The following is a 13,125-nucleotide window of genomic DNA, read 5'->3' as shown; positions in this document are numbered from 1 at the left end:
CACAATATGGGGCCATAACATTTATGCAGCACTATATGGGGCCATAACATTTGTGCAGCACTATATGGGGCCATAAAGTTTGTGCAGCACTATATGGGGCCATAATATTTGTGCAGCACTATATGGGGCCATAAAGTTTGTGCAGCACTATATGGGGCAAGTGTCTTGTATGGAGCATCTATGGGGCCATAAAGTTTGTTCAGCACTAAATGGGGCAAGTGTTTGGTATGGAGCATCTATGGGGCCATAACATTTGTGCAGCACTATATGGGGCCATAACGTTTGTGCAGGACTATATGGGGCAAGTGTCTGTATGGGGCCACAATTAACGTTTGTGGAGCATTAAGGTATATGGGGCAAGTGTCTGTATGGAGCATCTTTTAGGGCCATAATCAAGGTTTGTGCAGCACTATACGGGGCAAATATCTTTATGGAGCATCTCATAGGGCCATAATCAGCATTTGTGCAGCATTATATGGGGCATATTTTAATATGGAGCATCTTATGGGGCCCATCATAAACTGAATGGAGCATTATATGGGGCTCCTGATTCAATATGGATATTCAAAAACACTTAACCTACTGATGTCTCAATTATTTAACTTTTATTGGTATCTATAGGCAATGAAAAATATGTTTCACAATATTTGTACCTGCGCTTATCCTAACAGAATACTATAGTAGACATACACGATGGGTGGTTACCTGGTTGGTAGAAGGGTAGTGGTGAGTCCGTCTATGGGCGTGTATGGCAAATCTGGGATTGCTTGTGTGAAGGAACTGGAATGGTAAGCGGTACACAAATAAATAACAATATAAAAATATATTTTCCCTTCACACAAGCAATCCCAGATTTGCCATACACGCCCATAGACGGACTCACCACTACCCTTCTACCAACCAGGTAACCACCCATCGGGTATGTCTACTATAGTATTTTGTTAGGATAAGCGCAGGTACAAATATTGTAAAACATATTTTTCGTTGCCTATAGCTCCCTCTTCTCCTCTGTGTGGTGAGGAGCAGTACCCGCAGCTATCCCCGTTCATCCCACGAGCGCCACTAATTCATATATTAGTGCATTTTATTGGTATCTATTTTTACTTTTGACATTTACCGGTAGCTGCTGCATTTTCCACCCTAGGCTTATACTCGAGTCATTAAGTTTTCCCAGTTTTTTGTGGCAAAATTATGGGGGTCGGCTTATATTCAGGTCGGCTTAAACTCGAGTATATACGGTAATTAAAGAGTAAACCAGTTTTACTTATACTGATTTTACTATGGGGGGGTGCTGTTTTGCAGTTCGCCTCAGGCAGCAGAGAGGCTAGGTTCACCCCTGCCTTTATGCTGTGCAGTTGCTGGATGCTGGGAGAGCTGGAATCACGGTCGGATGCCAGGAAAGCTGTGTGCAATAGTGGCGATCGATGCCGTGGGAGGATTGTGCCGTTGGCTTAGACTCCTTGCGTGGGACAAATGTAATAGCCATCGGTGCACGCAGTATAGGTGAGTATGTCTAGGATGTCGGTGTGCTTGCACAAGCCGTCATGAAGCAACAGGCACAGGGAGACACGCGGTGAATACTGCTGGAGGCTCGTGCTGGGGAGAGTAAGCAGTTAAGGTCTGTGTGTAGCATGTTAGAGTGGCTCTAGGGATGCCGTGATAGTTAAAAAACTGGGTGCTAAAACTCACTAACCCACTGATGTGTTGTGAGGTGGCAGGACGCCATGTAGCAAAGATCAAAATACATTGAGGGGCTGTTTTTAGGCAGTGATTGTAATTAACAAGCGCGGCCTCGGCAGTGGCAAGCGTGAAGGGAATCGCTGCTGGTTGACCTGAGCGGTGAATGGCTTATAGTTCGGGGTAGTGACGTCACTCTATGGTCAGGTAGATGGAGGGTAACAGTGTACAGTCCTAAACTTAGGCGTTTCGGGAGCTTGTGGCTTCCTTCATCAGGGATATTACAGCCCTAGTATAATGAGCTATTTAAATACCATGGTCAATTCATCTAAATAGACATATGACCAGCACTGGAATTGGGCAACTCCGCAGGCGGAAGGAGTTAATTGTCATATTGAGGTGCGGTATGCTATAAATGGATGAATGAATGGAGGAGATCACAGTCAGAGAGATGTAGCTACAGACACATGCCAATACTTTTAAACAACCAAGTTCAGCAAAAGATTTAGTTAAAGAAAAAAAAAAAATATATATATACTATATAATTGTCTAAGGGTCACTTCCGTCTTTCTTTCTTTCTTTCTTTCCTCTTTTCTTTCTTTCTTTCTTTCTTTCTTTCTTTCTTTCTTTCTTTCTTTCTTTCTTTCTTTCTTTCTTTCTGTCACGGTTATTCATTCGCTGATTGGTCTCGCCAGCTGCCTGTCATGGCTGCTGCGACCAACCAGCGATGGGCACAGTCCAGAAGAAAATGGCCGCTCTTTACTCCCCGCAGTCAGTGGCCGGCGCCCGCTCCATGCTCCCCGCAGTGTCCCCGGCGCTCCGCTCCATACTACCCGCTCCCCACAGTCAGTGTCCCCGGCCCTTCGCTCCATACTCCCCGCAGTCAGTGTCCCCGGCGCCCACTCCATACTCCCCTCCGGTCACCACTAACACAGGGTTAATGCCGGCAGTAACGGACCGCGTTATGCCGCGGGTAACGCACTCCGTTACCGCCGCTATTAACCCTGTGTGTCCCTGACGTTAAAAATATTAAAAAAAACAAAAAACCTGCTATACTCACCCTCTGTTGTCCTCTGAGGCGCTCGCACCTGCCGCCATCTTCCTTTCCCAGCAATGCATTGCGAAATTACCCAGAAGACCTAGCGGACTCGCGAGACTGCTAAGTCATCTTGGTAATTTTGCAATGCATCCTGGGAACGCAAGATGGCGGCAGCCGCGCGCCCATCGGCACAGCGTCATTGGACCCCAGGAGGCGGAGAGAAGCTGAGGAGCAGCGACCAGGATGGTGAGTATGTTAAACTACAAGGGGCCCTCGGATCGTTAAGTGAGTATGTTTATTTTTTATTTTTTAACCTGTGACATATGTGGCTGGGCAATATACTACGTCACTGGGCAATATACGACGTCATTGGGCAATATATTACGTGGCTCTATGCTGTATACTACGTCGCTGTGCAATATACTATGTGGCTCTGTGCTGTATACTACGTAACTGGGCAATATACTACGTGGCTGGACAATATACTACGTTGCTGGGCAATATACTACGTGACTGGGCAATATACTACGTGGCTGGGCAATATACTACGTGGCTGGGCAATATACTATGTCGCTGGGCAATATACTACGTTCCTGGGAAATATACTATGTGGTTCTGTGCTGTATACTACGTCGCTGTGCAATACACTACGTGGCTCTGTGCTGTATACTACGTCACTGGACAATATACTACGTGGCTGGGCAATATACGTGGCTCTGTGCTGTATACTACGTCGCTGTGCAATATACTACGTGGCTCTGTGCTGTATACTACGTCACTGGACGATATACTACGTGGCTGGACAATATACTACGTGGCTCTGTGCTGTATACTACGTCGCTGGGCAATATACTACGTGGCTGGACAATATACTACATGGCTCTGTGCTGTATACTACGTCGCTGTGCAATATACTACGTGGCTCTGGACTGGTTTGAGAGTGCTATGTCACATTGGCAGAGCCCTTAAGATGCTAGAACAGCAGAACTTCCCATAAGTGACCCAATTTTACAAGATTCTCCTCCCATTGAAATCATATGGGGTTCAGTGATCATATTGACATTGATCATAGAGAAAAAATATTTACATTTTTGCAACCAAAATTGTGTTTTAGCCCAAGATTTTACATTTTCACAGTAGGAAATATGTAAAAATGGCACCAAAATTGCCTCACAATTTCTGCTGAATGTAGAAATACCCCATACTGTATGTGGCTTTACAGTACTGCCTAGCCATATGGCGAGACTCAGGAGAGAGACACAGATTTTCCTAGAATAGTTTGCAGACTCCATATACAGAGCATACAAGTTTTAGAAAAGCAGAATCCCCCATCAAGTTAGCCCATTTTGGAAATTATACTCCTGAGGCAATTTATCTACAGGTGTAGTAATGATGTTAACTCCATGGGTGTCTTTCAGAAACATTCAACGGTGAATGTTGCTGAGTGAAAATTGTAAACGGCCATTGTAGTGCCCAGTACGTTGTAGTCGCCAGAACACTGTAGTGACCAGTACATTATGCCCGACTTGTGCTTCTGAAAACATGCACCTGTAAATTAGGTGGGCTATCATTGCTACAGAAATGCTAAACATGTGGACACTAAATGTGGTTTAGTACACTGGGACTCAGAAGGTTGAGGGCATTTGGATTTGGGAGTGCAGAATTTGCTGAATTTCTTTTGGGGGATGATGTTGACAGATAATGAACCTGAGAGGGGACTTGCTTTTTATTGAGGATCGAGTTGAAGTTTTTATTAGGAACATTTTACATAACGTTTGGGATCACATTTATCCGGTGCTCTACTCTGAGCACTTATATCGGGGTTTCCATCTAAGTCTCCAAGTGACATGATTAAGATGAAACTTTTGATGGATCCACTCACTATAATGAGGCAGCAGAGTTACTCTCGACTCAGTCTGGCCTCTGTTCAACGTTGTCCTTTTCAGAAGTGCACAAAACTGGTCGACCACACTTTTATGCAGACCTAAAAAGACTGACAACACCGGATCATAGAATCATAGAATGTTACAGTTGGAAGGGACCTCAATGGCCATCATGTTCAAACCCCTGCTCAATTCAGGATTCACTAAACCATCTCATACAGATGTCTGTCAAGCCTCTGTTTTAAAATGCAAGTGACTAGCACACTCCAAAAGTGTTGTGATGCAAAGTGGGGGTTTTATTTACATACAGTATTCACAAACGTTTCGGTCGTTACTGGACCTTCATCAGTGTGCTGAAGGGAAATATACACAGAGAAAGTGACATCCAATGTATAAAAAAAGAACAATATATGAAAATAAACATAAACAAAAAAACAGAAAAAAACAAAAGTATATACATCACATGGGAGAATACAGTCATGATTGAAAATAATAGAACACAACTCCAATAAAGAGACATCAAACAGGATAGCCGAGATATGAAGGCTGCACAGATTGAACGTATGCGAATAAAGATAAGGTAGTGTATCACGGAGAAAAATGAGGGGTTACGGTAGGAGGGGGTGGTGGGGTGGGAAAACATTAAAAAAAAAAAAAAAGGAGAAAAACCTACCTAATATACTAGTATGCTTAGAGAAGCCCCGAGTAGCAAAGTTAGACTGCATCTAAAAAGAGAGATCAATATGCGAAGTTGAAGTGATAATAAGAGTGAATAGATAGGCTATGTGAAAAACTGACGGAGCGTATGGTGTATAATGTGTAGTAGAATCCACCTACCAATAAGAAGCCTGAAGACATATAGGTCGCGGGGGTAGGCACAAGCCGCGGAGATACAATGGTGTGTCACAAGTGACACTAACTGCAGGAGAGAGGAAGGTGTGACATATATGGCACTGTGAACCGCTGGTACTATATGGGCATGTGCTACGGAGGACCCACCTGCTGGATGGAGAAGGAGCCACGCGGAATGTACTGCCAGTATGGGCTGCAAAATAGTGCGCATGAGGTAGAAACAAGCTACTGAGATAGGGTAGTGTGTCACGGACTGACACTATCTGCGGAAGAAAGGATAGTGTGACGCATATGGCACGGTGACACGCTAGTACTGTATGGGCACAAGATGCAGGGGACTCACCTGCGGAATGAAGCAGGAGGCACGTAGTATGTACCGCCAGTATGGGCTGCAAAATGGTGCTCAAGGGGTAGGCACAAACTATGGAGATAAGATAGTGTGTCACAAACTGACGCTGTCTGCAGAGGAAAGGATAATATGACACCTATGGCACAGTGGACTGCTAGCACTATATAGCCATGTAATGCAGAGGACTCACCTGCTGAATGAAGCAGGGGCCACACGGTATATACCGCCAGTCTGGGCTGCAAGAATAGTGCGCACTATCTGCATAGAGGGAGAAAGGACGTTTCATGTGTGACAGGCTGGACTGCTACAATGGAAAGCATGTAGAGCATGTGGTGCATAGAACTTACTCGCCTCATTAGCAACAGGAAGCACGCGGTGTCCACCGCAAGTGCAGGCTGAGGACGGTGCGCTCGGGACCTGCCTATATAGTAGCAAAAGGAGCCGGAAGGGGCGGGGAGAGGTGACGAGGGTGTCACATGACCAGAAGGGGTGGTGTGCAGTGCATTACACTAAAGAAGAAAAGGAGGTGTGGAGGTGTATTCCAGAGCAGTATACTAGCTGGTGCAGAGGTGCAATACGGTGGCCGCAGGGTGTCACAGAAGTCAGAAGGGTGAATTCAGAGAGGCCGATTCTGTAAGGAGAAGAAAGAAGATTAGCAAAATACCAAATGACAGCATGATAAATAAACAGCGATCCTGTACGTACCATACAGAGTAATGTGGCAGATGTACATTTCTTTAACATAAGAAAACACATTACTAGTCACCTGGGACGGTGATTATGCCTATGATCATATTGTTGATCACAAAATGAGTGAGTAAATACATTTATGTTAAATGAATGAAAAAAGCAAACATAAGTAGAAGTGCCCAGCTATGTGGTGGTATGATAGATAGCGGAGATCTGGTTAGCGGGCATCACATATAGGAACGCAGTGGTACATTTGGTAATGCGGTTGAACTGAAATAATAAACATTCATCAAAAAAGAACAGATACAAAGTGACATCACATGTTCCGAAAGCCGTAGAGCTCAACGGGCCCCTGGAGTATTCTATAGGAGATAATATTGTGACAGTAATCTTAAATAAATGATGATAACTCATAATCTCTGTTGAGTCCCCTGGGGCTCAGTGTGTTGAGCTCGTGTATCCAATACGCCTCTCTGCGTTTGAGAATTGAAACGCGGTCCCCACCGCGGCGAGGTGATGTAATGTGTTCTATTATTTGAAATTTTAGCTGGGACACGTTGTGGCCTTTTTTGGCAAAGTGTGCTGGTATGGGAAGTAAGAGGTTCTTACATCTTATTGTCGATTTGTGTTTAGAGATCCTAGCTTTGACTGGTTGTGTGGTTTCGCCTATGTACAGGAGCCCGCAGGGGCATTTAATCAGATATACAGCAAAATTGGTGTTGCAGGTGAAAAAAACGTTAATGGGGTATCTCTTGCCTGTGTGCGGGTGATGAATGACATTGCCTTTAAGGACACTGTTGCACTGATTACAACACAGACAGGGGAAAGTTCCTGTTTTGGGGTTACTCAAGAACCGCTGAGTAGTATGAGGTTGTGTTGAGCCTATGTCGGCACGGACTAAACAGTCTTTTATGTTGCGGGGCATTTTAAAACATGGCAAAAAAGGTTGTTGGAACTCCCTAACTGATGGATACGCTGTTTGGAGGATATGCCAGTGTTGGCGAATAGTTTTGTGTAATCTATAAGCAGCAGGGTGGTACTGGTGGACGAATGGAATGCGTGATGCAGCAGGAACTTTGTCCCTATGGGCGGGGTTCGTGGTAGAGTTATCTAGAATTCTTGACGGGTAACCCCTTTCACTAAACTTTACCTTCATCTCAGATATTCGGTGGTCTTTGAGATCAGGGTCGGAGACTATTCTGGTCACTCTGTTAAGTTGAGATTTTGGGATTGACTTTTTCATGTTGAGCGGGTGAAAACTATCAAAGTGCAACTGACTGTTGCGATCAGTGAGTTTAGAGTACAGATCGGTAGACAAATTCCCATTGATGTCTTTTTGGACCAATGTGTCAAGGAAACTAATCTGGTGGAGATCGTGTGTCACTGTAAAATCCAGGCCCGGCCATGTAGTTTTCAGGAATTGAAAGAAAGCTGGTAGAGAATCAGCATCTCCCCGCCAAATACAGAAAATGTCGTCAATATAACGTTTCCATGTCAAAACATGGTTGCGGAAGAGCTCGTGAGTATATATTGAGGTGTCTTCATAATGGGCCATGTAGGCATTAGCATATGGCGGTGCCACGTTTGAGCCCATGGCCGAGCCCTTGGTTTGAAGATAATAAGTATCTTCAAAAAGGAAAAAATTGTTATGTAGAACAATTGATAGTAGTGTACAACAAAAATCGATTAAATCAGGGCTCATATTATTGTTAGAGAGCAACCAGCGGGTAGACTGAATGCCATTCGCGTGTGGTATTGATGTATATAGATCCTTTACGTCAAAAGAGACCAAGATGGTGTCTGGAGGAACTGGGGTGATGTCCTTAATGGTTTGGAGGAAGGCTCCGGTGTCGAGTAGGAAAGAGCGAGTGTTCCTAATAAGAGGTGTTAAGATTTTTTCTAGACAAATAGAAATGGGAGCTAAGACAGAGTCCGTGGAGGCCACGATTGGTCTACCTGATGGATTCTGTAGATCCTTGTGGATCTTTGGAAGAATATAAATCACAGGTGTTATAGGATGTTTTTTTAGTAAGGAAATCACACGTTTTACCGTCAAGTATACCCCGTGTGTGGAAATCATCGAGTGTGGTATTAATGGCGTTCTGGATACCAGTAATGGGATTTTGGGAAAGTTTTTTATAGGTAGTGGAATCACTGAGTTGGCGAAGGACTTCATTCCTATACTGACTTTTGTCCATGACCACTATAGCCCCACCCTTGTCTGCCGGTTTAATAATAATGTCCCTATCCTGTTGTAGGGATTTGAGGGCCTGTCTCTCTGATACCGAGAGGTTGGAAGGGTAATGGATTCTGCCTCTGTCTGTCTCCGTATGTAGTTGTTGAAAGGAGTTGTCCACAGATTGAATAAAGGTCTCCAGGGGGTGTGAGCACTTAGGAGGTTGGTATGTGCTTTTATCACGGAGGCCGAGGCTGACCGCAGTAATACCCACCGGAGGGGTTTGTGAGACGGGAGGTAAGGGCGGGTTATTCTCACTAAAATGTAACCTCAGTCTTAAGGACCTATAGAATTTTTGTAAATCCATTTCCATCTGGAAAGTGTTGTGTCTATAACTGGGACAAAAAGAAAGCCCTTTCTGTAGAGCACTGTGTTCTGCGATCCCTAAAGATTTTGAGGATATATTTACCACCAATTGTTGTGTACCTGAGATCTGGTGACCCGGGCGAAGTCCGTATTTCTGGGACCTGTTGAGCCCCCGTCTGGTCCTCTTTTTTTCCCTTGTCGTCTCTGCCGGCCTAAAAAACGAGCTGGGTACGGAAACCTGGCGGATCTCTCTGGGTCTGAGTCGGAAGTTGTGTAGTCCACTGATGAGTGATGACCATCTTGCCTGAAGGGTTTTCTGGTTGAAGACTTGTCCTGCCATTGATAGACTCGGTTGGACTCGTAATCCTCGAGATCCCTCTGAAATTTGGATCTTTTTTTGAGTTCGATGTCGCGACGATGTAGACTGATGTTGGCGTTGATCTTCTTTTTGAGAGAGTTAAAGTCGTCCACAGGAATGGTAGAAGAGAGTTGACATTCAATGTTCTTGATTTGTTCCTGCGTGGAGGAGATCTCTTTGTGCAGGTGCTCTAATGTTAAAACCATGAGATCAAAAGAACATTTATTCAAGATATGTTCGAATTTTGTGCAAAACTCTGGGGAGTTGCTAAATAATGTGGGACGAAGTGAAACCCTCAGGCCCCGGGGAATTCTCTGTGCTTTAAGGTACTCTGTGAGAGTGGCCCCGTGCAGTTCTAGGTTGGTGCAGCGTCGGAGTTCGCGCTCCCAATCCCTACCCCGTGTTTCGCAAGGGGGGATTTTGAGGAAGTCACTCGGGATTTTGGACAGGGCAATAATGTTCGATGTCTTCTCTGGGTTGTAGGAGAATGTTAAGGATGACATGACAAAAAAGGCGTGCTGAGCATAAGGGTAACAGTAGTTATATAGAAAATGTTCAGCACAGCCAAAAGGAGGAGGTGCACGGTCATAGGTTCCCAAGCCTTTATGTAAAATACAAGTGACTTGCACACTCCAAAAGTGTTGTGATGCAAAGTGGGGGTTTTATTTACATACAGTATTCACAAACGTTTCGGTCGTTACTGGACCTTCATCAGTGTGCTGAAGGGAAATATACACAGAGAAAGTGACATCCAATGTATAAAAAAAGAACAATATATGAAAATAAACATAAACAAAAAAACAGAAAAAAACAAAAGTATATACATCACATGGGAGAATACAGTCATGATTGAAAATAATAGAACACAACTCCAATAAAGAGACATCAAACAGGATAGCCGAGATATGAAGGCTGCACAGATTGAACGTATGCAAGGTAGTGTATCACGGAGAAAATGAGGGGTTACGGTAGGAGGGGGTGGTGGGGTGGGAAAACATTAAAAAAAAAAAAAAGGAGAAAAACCTACCTAATATACTAGTATGCTTAGAGAAGCCCCGAGTAGCAAAGTTAGATTGCATCTAAAAAGAGAGATCAATATGCGAAGTTGAAGTGATAATAAGAGTGAATAGATAGGCTATGTGAAAAACTGACGGGGTGTATGGTGTATAATGTGTAGTAGAATCCACCTACCAATAAGAAGCCTGAAGACATATAGGTCGCGGGGGTAGGCACAAGCCGCAGAGATACAATGGTGTGTCACAAGTGACACTAACTGCAGGAGAGAGGAAGGTGTGACATATATGGCACTGTGAACCGCTGGTACTATATGGGCATGTGCTACGGAGGACCCACCTGCTGGATGGAGCAGGAGCCACGCGGAATGTACTGCCAGTATGGGCTGCAAAATAGTGCGCATGAGGTAGAAACAAGCTACTGAGATAGGGTAGTGTGTCACGGACTGACACTATCTGCGGAAGAAAGGATAGTGTGACGCATATGGCACGGTAACACGCTAGTACTGTATGGGCACAAGATGCAGGGGACTCACCTGCGGAATGAAGCAGGAGGCACGTAGTATGTACCGCCAGTATGGGCTGCAAAATGGTGCTCAAGGGGTAGGCACAAACTATGGAGATAAGATAGTGTGTCACAAACTGACGCTGTCTGCAGAGGAAAGGATAATATGACACCTATGGCACAGTGGACTGCTAGCACTATATAGGCATGTAATGCAGAGGACTCACCTGCTGAATGAAGCAGGGGCCACACGGTATATACCGCCAGTCTGGGCTGCAAGAATAGTGCGCACTATCTGCATAGAGGGAGAAAGGACGTTTCATTTGTGACAGGCTGGACTGCTACAATGGAAAGCATGTAGAGCATGTGGTGCATAGAACTTACCCGCCTCATCAGCAACAGGAAGCACGCGGTGTCCACCGCAAGTGCAGGCTGAGGACGGTGCGCACCGTTTCCATTGTAGCAGTCCAGCCTGTCACACATGAAACGTCCTTTCTCCCTCTATGCAGATAGTGCGCACTATTCTTGCAGCCCAGACTGGCGGTATATACCGTGTGACCCCTGCTTCATTCAGCAGGTGAGTCCTCTGCATTACATGCCTATATAGTGCTAGCAGTCCACTGTGCCATAGGTGTCATATTATCCTTTCCTCTGCAGACAGCGTCAGTTTGTGACACACTATCTTATCTCCATAGTTTGTGCCTACCCCTTGAGCACTATTTTGCAGCCCATACTGACGGTACATACCACGTGCCTCCTGCTTCATTCCGCAGGTGAGTCCCCTGCATCTTGTGCCCATACAGTACTAGCGTGTCACCGTGCCATATGCGTCACACTATCCTTTCTTCCGCAGATAGTGTCAGTCCGTGACTAGTGTTGAGCATTCCGATACCGCAAGTATCGGGTATCGGCCGATACTTGCGGTATCGGAATTCCGATACCGAATTCCGATACTTCCCGCGTATCGGATACCGGAATCGGAAGTTCCCGAAATTCAAACAGCACGCAGCAGCCAATGAGGAATGAATTGAAGTGTGGGCATATCCTGTTTAGCATGGTGGGCATGTAACTACTGGCAAGGCTGTGATTGGATGCTGAAATGATGTCACTCAGCACTATAAAAAAACGCTGCCGCCATTTTGCGCTCACTCTGCTGTGATTTCAGTTAGGGACAGGACGCTGTGTTCTAACTGAGGGCCAGTTGAGATAGCTGATTGCTTTATTTTCCTTTCCAAAGGCTAATTTAGCAAAACGCTGTGTGTTCTTCACTGTTCACCTTGCTCTTGCCTTGCAGCGCTGTTTTAACAGCGTTCTGCAAGGTCTCTCTGTGTGTGTGTGTATGTGCAGCTCACACTGTAGTCTGTGTGCAGCCATATACCCGGTTGTATTCAGCTCAGGGGGGTTCACACTGCCTCACACAGTTGTCCTTTTTTGCTCATAGTGCAGCCTGCTGCACATTTTTTCTCAAATTTCCTATTAGTGTTTTTCCACCCGTCTCCAGCTAAATTGTGGAAAAACACTACATAGGATAACCTAGAGGGGGTTTTTGGGCCTTGCAGCGCCGTTTACGGCTGTCTGCATGGTCTCGGTGTGAGCGCAGCTCGCCCTGTAGTCTGTGTGCAGCCATAGCCGGTTGGATTCAGCTCAGGGTTCGTTACTGCCTCATACCTTGAAAAAAATTTTCCTTTTTTTCAAATAGAGCAGCCTGTTTAAAATTTTAAAAAAATTTTCCTATTAGTGTTTTTCCACCCGTCTCCAGCTAAATAGTGGAAAAACACTACATAGGATAACCTAGAGGAGGGTTTTTGGGCCTTGCAGCGCCGTTTACGGCTGTCTGCACGGTCTCGGTGTGAGCGCAGCTCGCCCTGTAGTCTGTGTGCAGCCATAGCCTGTTGGATTCAGCTCAGGGTTCGTTACTGCCTCATATCTTGAAAAAAATTTTCCTTTTTTTCAAATAGAGCAGCCTGTTTAAAATTTTAAAAAAAATTTCCTATTAGTGTTTTTCCACCCGTCTCCAGCTAAATAGTGGAAAAACACTACATAGGATAACCTAGAGGAGGGTTTTTGGGCCTTGCAGCGCAGTTTACGGCTGTCTGCTGCACGGTCCCCGTGTGAGTTAAACTTGCTCTGTAGTCCGATTTGCAGAAAAAAAAAAAAGTAAAGTTCACCAAACACCACTTAACACTTGTGTAGGCCACATTTGAAAAATAATAAAGT

Source organism: Ranitomeya imitator, chromosome 5 (assembly GCF_032444005.1).
Source record: "Ranitomeya imitator isolate aRanImi1 chromosome 5, aRanImi1.pri, whole genome shotgun sequence".
NCBI lineage: Eukaryota > Metazoa > Chordata > Amphibia > Anura > Dendrobatidae > Ranitomeya > Ranitomeya imitator.
Note: the sequence above shows the minus strand (reverse complement) of the source record.